Source organism: Thermobia domestica, chromosome 1 (genome assembly GCF_964235325.1).
Source record: "Thermobia domestica chromosome 1, izTheDome1.hap1.1, whole genome shotgun sequence".
Classification (NCBI taxonomy): Eukaryota; Metazoa; Arthropoda; class Insecta; order Zygentoma; family Lepismatidae; genus Thermobia; species Thermobia domestica.
Genome location: NC_137454.1, coordinates 76,919,323 through 76,942,595, shown reverse-complemented (window position 1 = coordinate 76,942,595; position 23,273 = coordinate 76,919,323).

Genomic DNA, 23,273 nt, shown 5'->3' with positions numbered 1-23,273 from the left:
CCATTGAAGCTGTAAAATGACCGATTTCCCTGAGTAAACAGCAAACAGGACACTGAATTAAAATAACGCATGTAATAATGATTTAAAAATAATAAAGAATATTAAAATTGAATCATTATATGTCCAGAATAATGTCCTACAGAATAACAGCTTACCCTGTAAAAGAAAAATCCGCTCCACTGATGCTTTTAAGGAAAACATCCTTCAGAATTAAGTTTTTTATTTAGTACCCTTAACTAAAAGATTCTCTGATCTCCAAAATATGAGAATAGCGGGAACGCGACTTCTTTTCTCGCATGAATTTCACTACAATCCCGGGCAGAATTCGAATTATAATGCTCAATAACTTAACAGAGTTTCAGAAAAAGTAGCTCACAAAAGTAAATACAATAAGTATTATTATATAAATATTAGAAGTAATAGACTTTTACATGCAAAATGAAGATAAATAGGAATAAAACTATAGTGATAAATTGCACAAGAGCAGGACAGGAAGGGGCAAACGTATGACTTGAGGGAGGGAAAATCGAAGATTTTCCCCTATTTAGAAAGTCTAATATAATATACTCGGACGGAAGAAGTGAAAAAGACTTAAGTTTCAGAACAGTACAGATTATTAAACAAGCATTTAATAGGAAAAGAGGACAGCTAACATCAAGAAACGTATCGTTGGACGTTTGATAACGTTTTAATAAGACTCTGGTATGGAGCGTGATGCTTTACGGATCAGAGATGTGGACATTGAGAAAAGTTGAAATATCCAAGCTGGAATCATTTGAAATATGGTGTTGGCGCAGAATGTTGTGCATATGATGGACCGTAATGAAAAAGAATGAAGATGGACTAAAGGATGCTAATGAAGATGCTAATGAAAATAAAAAGAAAAAGAAGAAACAGCATGCTTGGCTATCTTATTCGGCACTACGATTGGACCACCTTGTCGATAGAGGGACAGGCAGAAGAAAAACTAGGAAAAGGGAGACGAAGGATAGAATATCCAGATGCAGTTACGAAGAAGAAATCTTATCAAAGTATAAAAGAGCTCTCCCAAGGGAGAGAAAAGTTTTAAAATTTCCATGTTGTCCAGCAACCTCTAGGATTACGTATTGAACGTGTCATGTATGCACAGAAAGTAGTTCATGGTGGCGGATATAATTTTTATAGTGTAAACAATCTATAATTATTATAAGTAGGTTAAAAATTGTAATGATTGGTTAGAAAGGTCATAGAATAACAACGAATATAGCTGTAAATGCATTTAAAACTTTTTGAAACATTAAATGTAAGGCTTTTTTTTTTTTTTTTTTTTTATCGAATCAAGTATTTTAGTAAGAAGTAAGAAAGATAGAGAAAAGTGGGAACTCTGTCCTAGAATATAGACCTAGAAAGTAACATTATTTTTGTTAAAGTGAACTGGAGAGTACAAAATTTAGATCAAGATCCTCCTGATCTAAATTCTTGGAATTAAATTTTCCGAACAACGTGTTGAATTCATTGTCTGCCAAATTAATATTATTATTGACAATAACTTATTTATTTTGATAAAAGTATCTTTAGGTATAGGGGACTACAGTTCTTTCTCCTTTGAAATTAACATTTTTTTTTTTTTTTTTAAGAAAAAAGAAAAACTGTTGTAGCCTTTCCTGTCCCTTAAGACTTTGTTCCTTAGTTACATAGAGCTAGTTATATCTTGGACACTAGAAGAGCTAGCTTCATTCTAGAGCACAGAAGTTCACTATTTATTCCTAATTTCTCCCAAAACACGATCAACTTCTCTTATCTTTACCAAGAAGTTACGTTGTCGTTTTGATATAATTCCCAGAACTTCGAGAAAATTTAATTTGTCCTTTAGCGCTAAGATATCTACATACTCAATTTTCTCCTGGATAACTGAAAATCATAAAAATATCGTTTATGAATTTATTTATCTCAGTTGTTATGGTATTCTTATTGTCAACTAGCGTTGATTACCCGCTTTGCTGCGTTCAAATAAAACGGCATCGAAAGTCTCACTGCTTGTCTCTGTGACCCCGAAAACTATGGATTTGACACTAATATTGGTCATTTTCGATCATATATATATATACACAGAGGCGGATCCAAGGGGGGACTATAGGGGCTATAGCACCCATGAGACTCAAGTATACACTGGATAAAATTGGCTTTAATCCTGCTTTACACCGGATAAAACTGCAAACTATGGTTTAGCCCCTCCCTTGATCATATCCTGGATCCGTCACTGTATATATATATATATATATATATATATATATATATATATATATATATATATATATATATATATATATATATATATATATATATATATATCCATCATTCTCCCAAGTTGCGGGTCTGAATTTGGATTTAAACGGCATCGGAAGTGTCACTGTTTATCTCAACGACCTCGAAAACTATGAATTCGACACTAATATCGATCATTTCCAATTATTTAAAAATATATCCATCCTCCCTTCCCCTAAGTAGCATCGTCAAAGTGAAATGATAAAAACCATCCTAGGCCTGAACTTGATCTCTGTTGAAAATTTGATCGAGATCAGTCGGGTGATTCAAGAGGTATGAGGTCATAAACATATTAATTTTCATTTTTATATACATAGATATACAGATAGATAGATTAGTTGTCCAGTCATCAGTAAAAGAAAATAGCTTTTTTTTTTTGTGCAGAACTGTAACCGAAAAGTGGCGGCTGTTGAGAGAGTTCACATTAGTAAAAATTGGAATTTTAACGTTAAAAGCTTAGAGAAGAACATTTCATACAGCTTCAGAAATTAGTACATCACGTAAGCTTTATTCCTTTAGATTCTAGCGATAAATTTTCAATTTTTGTCACTGTGATTTCCCTTAAGAAGCACCACTGGTATGAAATATGTTCTTTTAACGATGAATCAAGCAAATTGAAAAATAGTTTGCACTTTGTTTATCGTTGATGGTGATGAGGAATCAATACCGTAACCTCAATTACATAAAGGACATGCAGGGAGAAGCGGTCAGCGTATGGAGAATATGACTAGTTCCATATTGGCAACACGTTATCAATCGAAGGGAATTAAGGCTATGATTTATCGAGGTTAGATGCTGTCACGGAAAATAAGGAACCAAACACGTTTTGATTAATGAAATGTAAAGGTCAGTCAGGAGTGGAAGGCCTCATATGAGTAAGAAGGAAGCTGTCGAAAAGGCAGAAGAGTTGTTAGGTGGCGCGGAATAACAAGAAGCCGGGGTTATCTGACAGTCAGCTTAATGACAAGTCGGTAATGGCCCACACTGTCTTGAATCTTATTAATGATCCAGAGACTTCTTAAACATCGTCGACAACGCCAATATCCAGAAAGTCTTCGACAGCCTCCGTAATTTCAGTCCGTCAGTCAGTAACAATGTCTTTTGGCGAAGATATTCCTTTTTCTTTTTGCTTTTCTTTTCTTCTTTGTGGACAATGCTATTTCGATAGTCACTTCCATCTGACATTCATTTGTCAAGTTAGACGGGACAAAGTCGATGGGTTTCCATTAGGGTTTAATAGCCGCAGTGATATTGGAAGAAATAATAGCCTATGCGCTTACACAGATAATAGTTGTTGTTTTAGTGTTGTAAAACATTGGTTGGACATTCAAAAGAACAAAAAAATGGGCGCCGGAAGTATGGTTGTATTGGTTTTGACTTTAAGAAAAAAAAAAGCTTGTATTAAAAATTTAACATACCTTGTTTTTTCAATATATCTACCACATTCTTTTAATACGCTTTCAAAAGTAAAATTAAATTGAATCTTTTGGTTGTACATCCAACGATTATACCCTGTAGGCTAAGGGAGAAGGGTGATTCATGAAAGTGAATGATTATAAAAGAATGGTGGAAAGATAGGGTGGGAATAATGGAGAAATCCCGAGAAAATCCAGTCATGATGTTATCTACCAAACATATATATATATACAGGGTGGTAGGTAACTCCACCGACATACTTTGGGAGGTGATTCCTTATATGAAATGAAAGAAAAAAGTGCTAATAAACATGGGACGAAAAACGTTTCCTTTCAGAGTTATGAACCGCCGAAAATTCGAAAATTCATGTTTCGAAACGCTCTGCCTTGGAAACTACAGGACCGATCCCAAGCGGTTTAAGGAATTACAAAGGAACTAGTATGCGAACTATCTAAATATCCATGTTTTACTATCCTCCGTTATCGGCGAAACGAACGCGTTATTAGTACTTAAAGGAGTATCCCTATACCTAAATTTCCTTTCTACAGTTCGTTTCGCCGGTAACGGAGGATGGTAAAACATGGATATTTAGATAGTTCGCATACTAGTTCCTGTGTAATTCCTTAAACCGCTTGTTATAAATCATATAGTTTCTAAGGCAGGACGTTTCGAAACATGATTTTTCGAATTTCCGGCGGTTCATAACTCTGAAATGAGACGTTTTACGTCCTATGTTTATAAGAACTTATTTCTTTCATTTCATACAAGGATTCACCTCCCAAAGTATGTCGGTAGAGTTACCCACCACTCTGTATATGTATGGTCTATGATCAGACCATGGACCCCTTGCACCAAAGGTGGATGCTCTTTCACTGAACCAACGTACTATTAAGTGTGAGAGTTTTCGTGCAGGTACCTGAACCTGAGGCCCCGGTATGGCTACCCAAATCTGAACAGCTTTCACGGGAAAATTTTTCCAGAATTTCTTCCGAATTCACGGATCGTGATACATGCAAATAATGTCATTCGAAAATTTGGTTCATTCTAGATAATAACGTATAGGTTCGAGCAAAGACTTCATAAGTTACTTATTATTATTACTATTTTTATTCCAAATGTTACAACATGGTTTCAAAATATTTTTTTTTTATCGTCATACTTTTTATTTTCTTCTGTATTAGAATGTGTATTTGTAGAAATACCTTAAGTAGAAGTATCTCTAATTGGGATCCAATGGGTGTGCCTATATAGACCCTATAACAAGACTTGTTTCTAGAAAAGTTCCCGGAAAATTTTTCCAAATTCTCTCAGATTTATGAATGGTGTTATTTGAAAGAATGCTTCATTCTAAAGAGAAAGACTTACGAACTATATGTCTAAGGTGATTAGTGTACAAGCAGAAGTTTATCATTTTTTTCTTCTTTTACTTAATTTTTCAGTGTCTCATTTCATATATACAATTCAGGTTCAGAAATATCTTTTGTTATTTCAATCAGTAGCGTAGCCAGGATCTGTGTTTGGGGGGGGGGTAAGTGCTGTTATAGGTACATATAGAAAAATTACAAACAAAAAATATATAAAAAATTACAAACATTAAAGTACCAAGGTACATTGTCGGACCTCTTTTGGGGGCCAGCCCCTCTGCCCCCTCTTCCCTACGCCACTGATTTCAATGAAACTTGGCAAATATAGAAATTAGGAATAGTATCTTAGAGGTATTTTTGTGTAGATACATGAACTTTGAATCCCAATAAGGATACCCAAAAAAAGAAAATGAAAGCTTTATTTTTCGAAAAACAAATATAAAAATTTTCCACTAATTTCTGAACACATGTCACCTGCGTATGGTATAATTTAAAATCCTGATTTATTAAAGATAATGACGTACAAACAATGAAACTATTATAAGTTAATTAGGTACGAGATACGAGGAGGATCTTTCTAAATAGATTCTCTTTTTCAAACTTGAATTAAATAGTTCCGATATATGTATATAATTTTCACATTCACTAACCATACTGTAATGAAACTTGGCAAATATATACACCTTGGGACACGTAGTGTTTTTAGATACATATCGTAGGTCTACATATAATTATATACGGTGTACATGAAACTTACGCTACGGTGTGGGGCACCTACATTTATATTATTATTATTATTATTATTATTATTATTATTATTATTATTATTATTATTATTATTATTATTATTATTATTATTATTATCATTATTATTATGTATTATTATTATTATTAAAAGTCGTCTTCATTATGTAGGCTTTTTTCACTACCTCTTCTAGATAGATATTAAATAAATATTAAATAATGGCGAGAGACAGCACCCTTGTCGAACTGGGCTTCCGATTGCGCTCTCCAATGTCATTTCCTCCTCTATTGTAACACTTATTGTTGGTTCACGTATAAGTTTCTTATGAGCCTTCGATCTTTCCATTCCAACCCAATCTTCTTTTAGAACTTTCAACAAGAATTCCCAATTCACGAGGTTAAAGGCCTTTCTAGATTAATAAATACCACATTCATCTCTTTCCCTTTTTCTATAAACCTTTCACCGATCACCCTTAATAATCCAATTGTATCTCTTGTGCCCTTACCTCTCCTGAACCCGAACTGTTCCTTCTCAACTGTTTTATTTGTTCTTCCATACAAACTTCTGTTCAATATTCGAAAAAAATTTTGCTGCAGGAGATATGAGACTAATAGTTCAATAATTCTCACATCTCTCTGGGTTCGATTCTTTAGCCATCAGTATCATGATCGTCTTCAGGAAGTCTTTTGCTCACTCTCCTGTTTCATATATTTCATTGCAGAATCGGAACAATTCTTTCTTGCCACTGTCTTTCATATTCTTATTGAATTCGATTGGTATACTATCTATCCCGGTTGTCTTTCCATTCCTAATCTCGGATATAGCTTTTTCAAACTCATCCCGGAGAACGTTAAATCTTTTATCATCCTCGCGTTCTTCATTTTTTACTTCAACACCTAGGCCATACCGTCAATCGTTATTTTCATATAAGACTTCAATATATTCTTCCTAATGTATTCAATATTAGGAAGAATATTTCTGTCGCTGACTACCTTCCTATTCTTATTTTCTCCTCTACCTTGTTTTCTCCGAAGTTTCTTAGGTTTCATCTCCTTGAATATTTCCTCACATTTTCCAACTCTTTCTAACTCTTCTATGTCCTCTCATTTTCTTTTGTAATACTGTTCCCTTGCTTTGTCTGTTTGCTTTGTAACTCGTTGTATATCTTTCTGTACATCTTTCTGCCCTCTTGTGTATCAACCTGTTTCCACGTCTCCCTTTCCGTTATTTTCTGCAACATCTGTTCTCTAACCCATGGTTTCTTAGCCATATTGTGTTCGCGGTTACCTACTTAGTTTTTCTGCAGCCTGCTGTATGCAATATGGTCCCATCATCTATTACTACCTGCATCCATAGATTCTTTCCCCGTTTACTGTTTTCGATGTTCTACAACTTCATCTGCAGCCTGCTCCATGTAAAGTTTAATATGCTTCCTCTACAGTTACCATCTTGATCTATCCTTTCCTCGTTTGAGCATTTTTCTTCGAATTTCCATACCTAAATGGTTCTCACTTCCTCATTTTTTAACTTTTCCCTATTCAGCATTTTGTTGCCTACTTTTCCTCTTGGTACATTTTTCAGTTTAATATCCACTTAGACAAGCACAAGATTGTGATTAGAGAAAATATCGCTCCCAGAAAAGGTCTTCGCGTTGTTCAACTTTCCCCGAGTCACAACATAGTCTATTTGATATCTTCTGTCGTCTATTAAGGATTTCCGTGTATATTTTCTCCTCTTTTGTTGGTTGAACCAAGTGTTCCCAATTACTAGTGGATTATATCGACAGGAATCCAACAGTCCTTTTCGAATTTCTTTCATTTCCTTCGCCTAAACCATATTTGACTATGATACTGCCTTCTTGCCCTCTCATAACTGCATTGAAATTTGCCATTACAATTACATGTGCAGGCCAGAATATTCATGTCCATATCCTTCTCCATGTCCAGAATATCTTCTAGTTTTTTCTATTTCTTCGGTTGCCTGTGAAGTAGTCGATCCGTATATCTATATCACTATTTGACCCCATTTCTCACTCTCTATTAAGTCTTAACATTGTAACGACTGTGTAATTACGGCTACATCACTTAAGTAGCCACTTCCATACTTCATTTAATATTCCTTCGAAATAACGTACTCTGGTTTCGTATAGAGTGAAGGACTTAGTGCAGTACCTTCACAGAGTGGGCAGTATTAAAGCAGATAATCTCTTCAAGACGACGAAGTTAGCTGATGATAATAGGGCATGGAATGTCTCAAGCTGCCTCAAGTAACCTGTCAGTAATGACACTAAAAGCTCACAATAATGTAGATGATTTCTACGTGACCAAGTTGGTCACTGTCTGAGAAGTCAACGCTGGCCTATTTCATTGTGATAACAGGTCGATTGTTTTAAATAAAGAAACATTATTAATATCAGTCGATTATATATATATATATATATATATATATATATATATATATATATATATATATATATATATATTTAAATCAAGAGATTGGAGACATGTAGACTATCAATAAGGGTTTGTGTGTGAGAGTGAGAGCAAGGGGAGGATTGAAGAGCAATTGTAGAAAAGGAATGTTGTCCAAAGACAGCAATTACAGGGATGTATTGAGAACACTGAATAGGTCTTTTTTTTTTTTTAGGTCGAACTTGAAAGGAGAAAGGTCACTTCCTTAATGACACCTAATGTGCTACAAAGCAAGCGTTATGGTCACCTTTCCCTAGTATCCAGAAAAAGTATATATATTTCCAGTAGAACTTTCACGACTCATATATATAGTATATGTGTGAGTGTGTACGTGAGACTGCGTATTTGTCAGAGAGGGAGAAGGAAGTAGAGAATATATATATATATATATATATATATATATATATATGTGTGTGTGTGTGTGTGTGTGTGTGTGTGTGTGTGTATGTGTGTGTGTGATAGTCAATAAATCACAAAAGAGGACGCAACTGCCATTTGGAGGTCGCTAGTATGGACCAGGCCAAAATCCATCTCTGGATCAGCAGCTACGGAAGGAGAGAGAGAGACAGACCAAGAGGCCCGTCAGACTATTGATTATCTTGGTCACTTTTCCGGCGAGATGGACTCGCGCCGTTTGAAAAATGTCCCAGTCCTGTGGGACGTGACACCAAGGGGGCAGAGACGGGGAAAGGCCGCTCGTAGGGGTCAGTCCTCGGACACCCTCACGTTCTCCAGAGACGTGAGGGTAACATCTCTCCCCCGACACCATTTTCAGCATCCCTTATATATATCCTTTCTCTCTCTCTCTCTATTCCCCTTTTCCCTACATAGGGCCTTCATTCTCTGCAAGGATATTAGCTATGAATCCTGCTTGCCTGTCTCTCAAAGCGCTGGTATTCGTAGTATTTGCCTTTCAAAGTTACGGCCTTTACTGAAAGGGGGAAAGACATCGAGGGAAGTTCAAACAGAAGCTCAACAACAATTTCAACACAATTCAAAATGGGAAAAAAACACTATATATACACATTCAGTAATATGAAATATCACAATATTATTACAACTAAGTAAGTTGATAGTAATACACCGGAATACAAGTGATAACAGAGCATTCGATCTTTAGTTCGATATCTAGACATGTCGATTACTGACGGAATCTGTCAATTTCTGTCTCCCTGGGATTTTCTCTCACTATCCCCGTTTCAACAATTCTTTCACCATAACTTATTTACTTGTGTTTTATCCACTATCTTCTTTGTCTTACAGAGCATAAACGCGAAGTGTTAAAAGCAAAAGTTCCTTTTACTTTTGCGTAAATTATTTGTTTTGATTGATTATTTGAGTTTTCTTACGTCATTCTTGGGTCTAATAAATGCTAAGGGAGATGGGAAATGAAGTAGGCCTGGGAGTCCGAAAAGTTTTTCAGATCAAACATTTAAATGTAAGTCCACAAATATTTAATACACAGCCTTCACAGTTACTTCATGATTTTAATTTTAAATAGCAAATTTTATAATTATGATAATATGTCATTTGTATACACGAAAAATAGTGACACAAACCCGTATTCATAATCATATTTACACGAGTTGTAGAGTTACAGTAAAGTCATATTTGAATAAAGTATAGAAGCTCTATTTGAGTATATCAGAAATAATACTTGATTATGTCAGAAGCTGGGTTTCAATTTCTTATTAACGAGGTCACTACAACAGATATCTATTCATGCACATATGTTTTTTTTTAAAAAAAACAAACAAACAAATACACACCAAAAAAGGAGTGTTAATTCAAGACAATGGCTCTGTATTAGGTGAATTGTGTTAAAATTTTGACACAAGTGGTATTACATCAACTCTATTCCATTTTGGACTAAAGTGTTATAATGCTCGTTTCTGCTCTATAGTGACGAAAATTGAAAACCGAAAATGATTGATTTCTTCCATTATCCGGTAGGTAGGGATGCAAGCGAGACGAGACGAGACGAGAAATGGAAAAGTCTCGTCTCGTCTCGCAACCTCAAATGTTGGTCTCGTCTCGCGTCTCGCGCGAGACTTTCTCGCATGGTCTCGCAGTCTCGCGTATATTCTGGTCAAAATTTTGCAATGTGTTATTCTATGGCTGTTAATGAATGATGATGTGATGTTCTGTCCGAAGGCAGGTATTTGACCTAAAAGTCCCTTGGCAAACTGAATCCTTGGTGGTTTGCCATTGCTTTTCATGGGATGAATGTTCATAACATCCTAAGGAGACGGAACCTAAAGTTCAACATGGTATCCGAACTTGTGTCCCCTCCGCTTCAAATTAAAAGAAAAGTTGTGCTGGAATTTGATTCCTGGACCATTAATTTTCGTCAAATTAACCCTTTCCGGTACCCGGCTTTTTGGGCTATTTTTTAGATTTTCAGTCAAGCAGCTACTGCATCGTCACTATTTATTCTAGGATCATGGTTCATACTGCTGACTTTCAAATGGTACCACTTGCGTGGATCGTCACGAATATGTGGGTCACTTGTTATTATGGATTTATTTAGAAATAGATGGCGCCATCTTTTATTAATATGGAGACTTGCGACCTTATTCTCCCTTCACCCTTTTCCATCCTACCTTTTTGGTCTCAAAATCAGGTTTGTGTTGTAGTAAGAAAATATATATGAAGATCTGGTACCAGCTGGTAAGGTAATATGACGAGGTCCTCGTGATGTAAAATCCGGATTGTGATTGGTTGGTTTTGAACCCGGAATGGAAGCCATGGATCAACTGACGTAGATCGTCAGTTGGTCACTCTTCGAGGTACGTAGTGTTTCTTTTTCAAATCTGTTAAATTATATTATTGTTTTTTTGTGAAAATTGGTGTAAATTTATCTTCAGAAATTTCGTGAGTATACTCATAATGGTATTTGAAAAATGATAAATACTTCTGAATTGTCTTATTTAGTCTCGAGCAAGTGCAAAATATTGCTGATTGAAAAGTTAGATTACTGAAAAGACGAAACATAGTGGTTGGTGTAGGCCATGTTGGAATGGCGACTTTTTTTTTTTTTTTTAATGTGTGCTAGGCTGTTTTTCCATCAGAAAACAGTAAGATTGTTTGTTCTTCTTATTACTATTAATATCGAACTGTTAATATTTTGTGTACTATTTGTTTTTTTATTTTTTATTATTATTATTTTTTTTCTTTTTGTTATAATAAATTGTTTATCCTTGTTAAAATTGAAATAGTAGGTTTTGTCATTGCTAATTAACTTCCTTGAAACAACTGAGAATTTTTGCTTGCATTTTTCGTAAATTAAAGGTGAGAGTTATACCTATACATATTCTGGGTGCGCTAAGCGGCCTTTTAATACAGTACCGGCGAAAGCTCTCCTCGCTTTTTTTCAGGATTATCTTCCCCGGTGGGCGGGTCTGTATTTGAATGTTTAGATGTGTGCTATTCTTTTTCATTCTATTCAAGTATGGATTTTGGCCCGGGGTGGTCATTCTGAAAAAGAGGGGGGATTAAGGGTGTTTTTCGTTACAGAAGAGTGACCAACTCGGTTAGAATTCTCTCACTTATTAAATTTAAATTTAACTTCAGTTGTTTACTTTCATGTTAATGGCATATAAAGTCAGTGCTGTGCATGTAATTACTTGCTCGTATATATTAATTGGGTACCTTGTAGGAAGTCTTTGTACGGCAATTCAAGGAATTGGTTCCGGGGATCGAACCCATACTATCTGGTATATAAGTATAGAATCGTATCCAAAAATAAAAACAATGGCTGTAGGTGGTGATTCTAGTTTCTTTCTTGATGAAGAGTTTATAGACGAAATTCCTGTGGATGTTAATGCGTTTTTGAATATGACTATAGAAGAAAAGCAATCGAAAATATTTTCTATGAATGAAAGTGATGCTAAGAAACTGCTGTTGTCCATAACAACTGCTAACAGCAAGTCTGCACCTGTTGGTTCGGGTGTTGTAGTAGGTCAAGGTAGAGGCACTGATAACACAACCACACAGCCGGATGGTAGTGTGTGTGTGCAAACAGCTGGCAGTCAGCCAGGTCATTTACCTTTTTGCTCGGTGAATGAAGAAGCTAGAGCTGAAACTCTATCTGGATTAACACAAAATAGTTGTTTTAATAAGATGGAACAATCATCAGCGTTTTTGGTTTTACGTTCATTCATGGAATCATTAGAGAATTGTGATGGTACGGATCCCTTAAAATTGTATCAATTTATTCAAAAGATTGATGAGTTTTGTAATATTGAGCGTTTTCCTTTTTCTGCGGTTTTGTATTCATTGCGTGGGAAAGTTACGGGTCCACTGCAGGAAATTCTGAACGAGCTGCCACATACATGTAAAAGCTGGGATCTTGCACGTGACTTTGTTTTTCATAATTTATTATCAGAATGTGCTATTCAGAGAATAATAGTAGAATATATGTATCGCCATCAAGAAAATAACGAGGATTTAAAAGCTTTTGTAAAGCGTGTAACCACTGTTGATAAACTTTTGAAGTTGCGTTGTGGGGACGAAAAGCTGATTAGTTTTATTACCAGTGGCGTTCTTCCGAACATAAGGGAGCGGTTGTTTTACCAAAGAAAACCCCAGACAATAGATGAACTTAATAAACTAGTTAGTGAATACAGATATCATGAACTTTATATGAAGCAGTTTAGTTATAAAGCGACGTCCCAAACAGGGTTGCCGGATGCTCCGGTAAGGAGTGACTTTAAGAATTCTCGTAGAACTATAAGCTGTTACAAGTGTCAGGGTCCACATCCAGTGAGACTATGCCCAGAAAACAAAAGTTCGAAAACATTTTCTTCTTTTTCAAATAAGATTAATAGGAACTTAAATCGTTTAAATAAAAAAGATGATGCAGCGTGTATTGAAGTTAAAGTATGTGGAACTGCAGTGAATAGTTGTTTAGATAGTGGGTGTGTGACTAATCTTTTGAATTTGGAGCTTTTCAATAAAATTAAAAACTCTAGTGATGTGCAAGTAAATTATAAAGAGTGTTTTAAAGGAAAGACTATAAATAACGAATCTATGGTGTTGAGACCTTCAGTTTTGATTCCATTTACGGTGAATGATTACACCTTTAAATGCAAACTGTTTTTGTTTAAAGAATTGGAATTTCCCATTTTGATGGGACTAGACTGTTTTCGTCAGGAAGGAGTTTTAGTGGATTTCAATGAATCTAAGGTTGTTTTTAGCAAAGGAAATGTTACAACCCCTCTTGTTGACTTCCCCTCCCCCTCATCTTTCCAAACGAATTCTTCTGCGGCTTCTTGTCATTCCAGGGGTCCTGGCGACGGAGGGTCATCCGCTAGGCTATTTTTGGGAGATCTCTCTAGTCCCGATGGTACGCCCTGGAGCAAAAGAAAGAATAAACGTGGAGTAAATAGGCAATTGATCTTCGCTCGCTCGAGTTTTCCTGAAACTACTGCTGATAGGGAGAGCGACACTGGAACTTCGTCTGGTGGTCCAAGGATGTTTGGTAATGGAGAGGAAAAGAACAGGTTTGACAAAAAGCATTCATTCCAGAAGAAACAACATAAAAAAGTAAATGGTAGGAGAAACAATAAACATTCGGTTGAGAAAATAAAAGAGAATTCCAGCTTTAATTCTAATCGAAAAAGTGTCGCGGATATAGGTGGCTCTGTTAGTTCTATGTCAATAGAGGGAGAAAAACAGTGTGTTAATGATGATGTAACGTCTTGTTATAGTAAAGAAGATTATAATTCTTCTGATGTTTTGGGTCAGGAAGGGGATCCGTTACTATTAGCATTTAACAAATGTAAAAGCGATAAGTGGGAAATTAGTACAGATGAAAAGGTTAAGATTTTGAACGGTATTGATGAGGATATGGTGAAACAAGATCCTACTTTGGTTCAGTATGTAGAATATTTATTAGATAAATATGCGAATGTCATTACCCACCGAATTGGTACTATCAGTGACTTTGAATACACTATTCAATTAAAGTCCGATGAAGTAGTTCGGGAGCGCCAATATCCTTTTTCGAAAAGTCAGCAACAAGAGTTATCGAACTTAATTGAACAATTATTAGAAAATGGTGTGATACAACCTTCTAAGTCTGAATATAGATCTCCGTGCTTCCTGGTGCGTAATAAAGATGGGTCACCTCGATTAGTAGTCAACTACTCTAAACTGAATCGGCTCATTTGTGGGGACGGCTTGCCATGTCCTAATATAGAGGAATGTATTAGTTCGCTCGCTAAAGCTAAATATGTAAGCAAGATAGATGGAAAAAAAGCTTTTTTCCAGTTACAGTTGACTCCCGATAGCCGTAAGCTCACAGCATTCGCCGTACAGGATAAATTATATGAATATTTGCGAATCCCCATGGGTATTTGTGTCGGAGTACAAGCACTTATGAGGGCCTTGGATGATATCCTGGGAGACCTACGTGGGCGCGGGGTAGAATACTATGCAGATGACATTGTGATCTTTGGTTCTACAATCCAAGAACATAATCGGTTATTAGAAGAAGTCTTATCGCGTTTTGCGAAAAGGGGCTTAACCATCTCACCAGTTAAATGCTTACTTTTGAGAAGTAGTATAGAATTTTTGGGGTTTCTTATTAAAGATGGTGAGATATCTATGTTGCCAGATAGGTTGCAAGCCATACAGGATCTCCGTCCGCCTGTAAATCGCCGGGGGTTGTGTAAAATGTTAGGATTTTTAAATTTCTACGCTAAATTCTGCGATAATTATGCAGGTATAGTAGAACCGATGAATCGATTAAGATCTCCGAAGGTGAAGTTTGAGTGGGGTCCGTTACAGGATGCGAGTCTTGCGCAAATAAAAGAGGCTTTTTCTGAAAAAATTATTTTGCGAATTCCAGACATGAGTAAGCGCTTTTACTTACATACCGATGCAACTTTACGTTGCCAAGCGGCTATTTTGTCACAAAAGGATGAGCAAGGTTTATTGCGTCCTGTATGGTTCTACAGTAAAACTTTGAAACCAGCCGATTTTAATCGCACTATTTTTCAACTTGAACTTCTTGCTATATATAATGCGGTAATGAGATTTCGCCCGTTTTTATGTTCGGAGTTTACTATTTTCACGGATAATAGTGCCTTGGTTAATATGCTGCGAAACCCTAAGAACTTAGGAAGATATGCCAATATTGTACAGAACTTATTTGAGTTCAGATTTAAAATAGTGCATGTCTCGTCTTATAAGAACTATCAGGTAGATTTTCTTTCAAGGATTTATGAGATAAATCCGAATGATATTGATGTTGATCCTTGTCCTTTTAATGACTCAGAGGGATATATGTATAGTCTGTGGAATTTACCGCTAGCACATGAGGACATTAAACAGTATCAGCAATCGGAGGCAGATACTAAGGATATTTATGAGATGGTAAAGAGCCATGGCGGAGAGCATGAACAATATAAGTTAATGAGAGATACTTTATACATAAAAACCAAGGCCAAGGTGTCGCCTTATAAAATACTCGTCCCACGTATTTTGAGACCTCTACTACTAAGCTATTATCATACTTTATTGCCCAATGGCGGGCACTTAGGTTTGTTGAAGGTATACAAAAAGATTTGTAGATATTTTTCTTGGCCAAATATATTCAACGAAGTGCGGGACTTCGTTCGCTCGTGCCATGAGTGTCAATTAGTAAAGGCACGGAATACTCTTCCGCAAGGACAACTAATTTCGGAATATTGTAAGGAAGTTAACGCCCACTATTACGCAGATTTAGCGGGGCCGTTGCCGTCTAGTTTTGGGTATCAATATGTCCTTCTGTGCTTAGATAATGCGAGTCGTTATCTACATTTAGTTCCCTTACGCAATGCTACTAGTAAGTTAGTAGTTAAGGCGCTATATGATATTTTCTGTAAATATGGATTTATTAGAGCTATTTCCACGGACCGGGGCCCTTGTTTTTCATCGGCCTACTTCAAACAATTTTTGTTTGGTAATGGGATAAAGCACATACGCTGTTCTCCGTATTTTCCAGGAGGGAACGCAGTTGAAAAATATGTGAGACTGGTTAAAACGAGCCTTCGGGCATATCTGGATGGTAAGCAGGAGAAATGGGTGCGTTTCCTGAATGAGCTCCAATTTTGTCTTAATGCTGCGGAACATGCGGAGCTTAAGTTTAGTCCATTTCGTCTGTTTTTTGGGAGAGAACCGGTGGATACGTTGATGGTAAAGTGGAGTATTACACCTGAGGATTTGGAGGGTCCTAATAATGCCCAAATATGGGAGCAAGCTTTCGTTAATATGGATAAAGCATGGGAAGCAAGGCGTCGGTTGTATAATAAGCGGATGCTTCCAGTCACGTTTGCTGTCGGAGACAGGGTGTTGGTGAAGTCTCAGTTAAAATCTTCCTTGAAAGATAACGTAACAAAGTCATTGATGCCACAGTGGTGGGGGCCAATGACAGTCGTATCTAAACCTACTGCCAACACACTTCAATGTAAGACTGAAGATGGTAAAATGGTTGTTACCCATACAAGTTTAGCAAAATTATACAGAGAACATAGAAATGTTAATAACATCAGTGATAATTGAAAAGCATAATGAGAATTGAGGGTACCGGTTTTGTGTGTATATTTTGTTGTTATTGTTCACTTTCATAATCAATCAATCATCTACTAACACTTTTTTCCATCATCATTTCATTTCATCTTCATTGAAAAATGTGTAAGGTACTCCTCAAATTTGGTTAAGATGATTTAATTTGTTCATTTTATTGAAAATTGGTCTGTAATGAAAAATTTCTTTGGGTAAAATTTTTCATCTATGGAGGGGGATGTGTGACGACGTGGATCGTCACGAATATGTGGGTCACTTGTTATTATGGATTTATTTAGAAATAGATGGCGCCATCTTTTATTAATATGGAGACTTGCGACCTTATTCTCCCTTCACCCTTTTCCATCCTACCTTTTTGGTCTCAAAATCAGGTTTGTGTTGTAGTAAGAAAATATATATGAAGATCTGGTACCAGCTGGTAAGGTAATATGACGAGGTCCTCGTGATGTAAAATCCGGATTGTGATTGGTTGGTTTTGAACCCGGAATGGAAGCCATGGATCAACTGACGTAGATCGTCAGTTGGTCACTCTTCGAGGTACGTAGTGTTTCTTTTTCAAATCTGTTAAATTATATTATTGTTTTTTTGTGAAAATTGGTGTAAATTTATCTTCAGAAATTTCGTGAGTATACTCATAATGGTATTTGAAAAATGATAAATACTTCTGAATTGTCTTATTTAGTCTCGAGCAAGTGCAAAATATTGCTGATTGAAAAGTTAGATTACTGAAAAGACGAAACATAGTGGTTGGTGTAGGCCATGTTGGAATGGCGACTTTTTTTTTTTTTTTTTAATGTGTGCTAGGCTGTTTTTCCATCAGAAAACAGTAAGATTGTTTGTTCTTCTTATTACTATTAATATCGAACTGTTAATATTTTGTGTACTATTTGTTTTTTTATTTTTTATTATTATTATTTTTTTTCTTTTTGTTATAATAAATTGTTTATCCTTGTTAAAATTGAAATAGTAGGTTTTGTCATTGCTAATTAACTTCCTTGAAACAACTGAGAATTTTTGCTTGCATTTTTCGTAAATTAAAGGTGAGAGTTATACCTATACATATTCTGGGTGCGCTAAGCGGCCTTTTAATACAGTACCGGCGAAAGCTCTCCTCGCTTTTTTTCAGGATTATCTTCCCCGGTGGGCGGGTCTGTATTTGAATGTTTAGATGTGTGCTATTCTTTTTCATTCTATTCAAGTATGGATTTTGGCCCGGGGTGGTCATTCTGAAAAAGAGGGGGGATTAAGGGTGTTTTTCGTTACAATACCATATACCCGGAGCGGGAAAAATGATGTCAAAGGGAAAATTACGGAGGGAATTTTTTCTCGCATTTTGGGTCCCTCAGGAGCGGCCCTGTGTGAACGTACCCATCTAAAAAAAAATCTGATAAATAGTACGTGGTATACTAAATGCGTGTGCCAAATTTCAAGTTTCTATCTTGAATAGTAAGGGCCGAAGAAATTTTATCGTGAATTCCCACCATGCCCCAAATTACCGTAAAACACCACGATCTCAGGTAAAAAATTTCCTGAGACATCCCTAATTACCCTAGGGTCATGTTTCGCCCATCATTCTCTTCAGCTTAGAACTGCCTTTCAGGCGGTATGACTCACATGTCTCCATCATATATCTAAGGCGGGAAAATCCCGAAAAAGGGATTTTTGGGTCGAAATATCCTGTTTTAACGCAGAGATCTGAAAAAATCTGATAAATACTACTAGGTGGGCTGAATGTTTATGCACAATTCCAATTTTCCAGGTGCAAAAGTAAGCCTGCCCAAAAAAATATATATACCGACAATGTCCCATATTCCCGTATACAGAGGGAAATTTTTAAACATTCCCTGAGACATCCCTAATTACCCTAAGATCATGGTTTGCACATCATTCTCTTCAGAATAAAACTGCATTTCAGGCGGTACCTTTCACTTGTCTCCATCATGTATCTAAGGCGAGAAAATCCCGTGAAAGAAATTTTTTGGTAAAAATTTCCCTTTTTCAACGTTTAGCCCCTTTGTACCCCCATGTTTCAACACAGAAGTACGAAAAAAATCTCGTAAATACTCCTCGGTGGACTGAATGTTTGTGCAAAATTTTAATCTTCTAGGTGCAAAAATAAGCCCGCAAAAAATAATACCGAAAATGTCCAAAATTCCCCTATACAGAAGTATATTTTCATAAAAATTCCCTGACACTTCCCTAATTACCCTAGGGTCATGTGTCGCACATCATTCTCTTCAGAATAGAACTGCCTTTAAGGCGGTACCATTCACTTGTCTCCATCATGTATCTAAGGCGGGAAAATGAGGAAAAACGGTAATTTTGGGTAAAAGTATCCCTTTTTTCAACTTTTTGACCCTCTGGATCCCCCCCTGTTTCAACGCAGAAATCTAAAAAAATCTGGTAAATACTACTCGGTGGACTGAATGTTTGTGCAAAATTTCAATCTTCTACGTGTAAAAATAAGCCCGCCAAAAAATAATGAACATAGACCGGCCCCGCAATATTAAAATAAAATATATATTTTAGAATTATGACGTCATCACCTCCTATGTCTCGACGCAGGAAGGTGTGAAACCATACGTAAGGTCTTATACAATGCCTCTGGACTTGAAAAACAAACAAAAAAAAAACCCGGACGAAAAAGCTCAAATAGGAGAGTTATAACGCAATGTACCATGAAACACCCCGTATGGTACAGATTGTACCATGGGATCCCCAAAAGGTTAATAGCATAATTTTCAGTAAAACCAGCATAAATTGTTGCTGGATCCAACATTGTTTTCCAGCTTAAAGGTCTCCAGCAATATTTGGCTCTTCTAAAATACCGTCGCCACTATCAACACTTACACGTTTTGGTCGTTTCCTTGAAGGGTGATTTTCCATTATAAAGATGTTTTTATACCAGCAAAAGCGCTTGTAGGCAACAAAAAAACTCCTCACAACACAATACGACCCAATTCTTTTGGTTCGTTCTCTCGGCTTCGTTCGTTGCATTATCGCATTTTATCAATTTTCGCTTTCAACTTATATAGTGTTGCCAGATCTAGAAAATAAACTTACTGACACATATAGGGCCATTCCTACCATCTCGCATCAAACCTATAGGGCCATCCTACCAAACCAGTGTTTGAATTAAACTTCCGAACTAGAATGGGATGTTTTTGATAAATATATAGAAAGAAAATACTTATTCCATGTAAAAATATCATGTTATTTCTGCGAGCCGGACCCGGGATAAACTTTGACGAGAGGGGATTTCCCCGCCATCCCTCAACATAAATCGCTAGTAGTAATGTGAAAAAGAGAGAAACAACAGAAATATCACATTTTGCAGCAATAGGAAGTCTTATTCGCTTTTCAGACCAAAAAACAAAAGTTCATGTATTCGTTCGCCCCCCTCGTGTATGTGTTTGTGTCGCAAAATAAAGTCCTAAATCGATGTTGTAATATCCAATTTACAAAGCTTTTCTTTTTTAATGATGTTTGAAACTAAAGAAGGCTTTAATTCTGAAAATCAACCTTGAATAATAATAAATATCATAAAATGTCTATTGCCCCAATCACTTTTTTGTTCCTGGAGGCATTAACGCTCAACTTAGAAAATTCAATAAATGTAAAATCACTAAATATATAATTACATGTAATTCATAAATGTTGCGAGATTGCGAGAAGTCTCGCGAGACTTCTCGTGCGAGACTTAACTGAGTCTCGTCTCGTGTCTCGTCTTGCATGGTTTAGTCTCGTCTCGCGTCTTGCATAAAATTTTCAGTCTCGTGTCTCGTCTCGCAAATGCGAGACGAGACACGATACGAGACGAGACTTCTCGCGTCTCGCGTGCATCGCTACCGGTAGGGGACGGATCATCTATACCAATAAATTTGATTCTTAACTTTTCACCCTCTATACCCTGGCCATGGTGAACCATCAAGTAGTTCCTGAGATTTTGTGGCTCCCGGACGGACTCACGGACAGACAGAGTACAAACGTATATAAAATATTTTTTTAGTAAACCGTACTACATAAAAATCAATGACGGATGACAGGCGGGCACTCAGAAATTTTTGTTGTTGGGGGTCCAAAATTTCGGGTGAGGGGGAATCCCATAGTCGGGGGAAGACACTACGTCTGTGTACTATTGAACCGATGTTCTTCTACACTCGAAAAGACGGTAAGTACGAAGTGTATTCAAAAAGTATTAAACCTTTAGTTGGCAAAACTGCATTTATTGATTTGGAAATCGGAAACACTTCAACGTAGTCTCCTTGGTAATGTACACACTTCTCCTAGCTCTCCAACCATTGTTGGAAACACTTCTGGAACGCAGTTTTTGGAATTTGTGAGCAAGCAACCGTGCCGACGTATTCTGCATGCTGTCCTCTCTTGACTCAAATCGGGTCTGTTTTACTGGTATTTTCAGCTTGGGAAACAACCAAATGTCACACGGAGTCATGTCGGGTTAGTAAGGAGCCTGAATGAAATCTCACAGGAATGTTGTGTTTGGCGATGAAAGCCTGAATCAAATTTCGTGAACACACTTCTCGTTCAGAATTGAATGTACTGATCCGACTGAATGGTTTCCGCTTGGGTATCGCCAAACTTTTGACAAAATTTGATGTAATATTGCTGCTCAAGTGTTAGTCATTTTACAAAAAAAAAAAAAAAAAAAAAAAAAAAACTGAAATCCGACAACTGCTCAATACAGGTCTTCTTCACTCGTTGGCCGCTTGCCAGCGACTCACGCTTTCTCCGGGCGGGAAAAAAAATCACGACTGCACATGAGTGTCCTCTCTACATCTACACTGAAGAAAGTCACCCACGATTCGTTAGTTTTCGCGGGAAAAAATAAGGTTCGATACTTTCTGAATACACCTCGTAATTGTTAAGTGCTGCCACCTATATTCACAGGAAAAACAATAGAATTAGATTGCTTTAAAATAAAAGAAAGTGCTCAAATGAAGTATGAGATCAAATCTATATGCTACATCAATAATTTCTCTGCTGAATAAGTACAGTTTTAAGAAAATCTACAAATGTATATCGTATTATGAAGTGTTTCTGGATGGGGGTTCCAGTTTCAGTGAAATTTCCGCGAGGATGCACCCCTGAGGGACGATTTTTTTTCCGCAGTAGCAAAAGTTACTACTTTGTTGTTTCATGAAGAGTCGGAGCCGCTGTGGCTCAGTGGTTGAGCGTTCACTTCTGGTGCATGGTTCGGTGGGGTCCTTGGTTCGTTTCCAGGTCGCTTTAAGTGAACTTTCTGGTGGACGTGGATTTCTCACGGTTCTCCCACTTTCTTGATTCCACCGTTTTCATTCATTTTCCATTATGACCGTCTCCTTTAGCCTAGCCAGCATAACCATCTAACGTAAAATTTAGAAGATTTCATTTCATTTTTTGTTTCATAATAGTATTTTATGTAAGAAATCTTATTCCTACGTTACTAACATTGTTTTTTTTTTTTTATTCTCATTTGCTAACGTGTATGATACATCAAAGCTCCCTAAAGATTTAATAGGTAAAGCGGAGAATAATTCCCAATTGGGAATAGGAAGATTTTTAGAACATACAACACACATTTAAAAAAAAAGAAAAAAAGAAGGACATAGCTATTTTTTAAAAGATTTTCTCTTCCTATATATATAAACTTCTCATCCTTCTTTTTATTTCCCTATAATATCTTTCTTTAGCTCATCTTGGTCTCTCACTTGGCTTTTCTTTGGTGTTCGACACACATGACAGATGCCTTTTAGATTATTTTTTTGATTCCATAAGATGAAAGGCACAAACCATATATAACTCTCTGGAGAAGCATCAATAAGTCGACCCAAAAATGGATTTTTCAATCCCTCTTCCCCCCCACCTCCAGTCTAGTATAAATGACGACCCGGATACCTACATTCAATTCTCTTTCTCTCACTCTACCAAAGTTATATTTTTGGTCATTTCCTCCCACCACACACAAACTCAGAGAAATTTCACTCTCTTCCTATCTTTTTATATACTTTTTCATACTTTCACTCCTCTATTTTTGCTTCTTCTTCTTCTTTTCTCCCATCTTCCTTGTTATTTATTCCGAACTTTCCCTCCTCCTCTTCCTAGTCCGTTTCTGAAGAAAGAAAAAAAAAAAGAACTAAAGCTCTCAAAGGTCCCAAGGGTTCGATTTTCTTCGCATCCAGAATTATAGCTTGGATTACCACGAATATGTGTGCCGCACACCGTCATGTCGATACCTTTTATGACACCGAATTTACTGGATATAAGAGAAATATAGGTACAGATATAAGCGATATATATATATATATATACCTGTATATAGCACTTGAGTGTATATGTATAAGGGAAAGCGAGAAAGGGAAGTGGACGAAAATATCGTCTGCAAATATAGTCCCATAACATTTC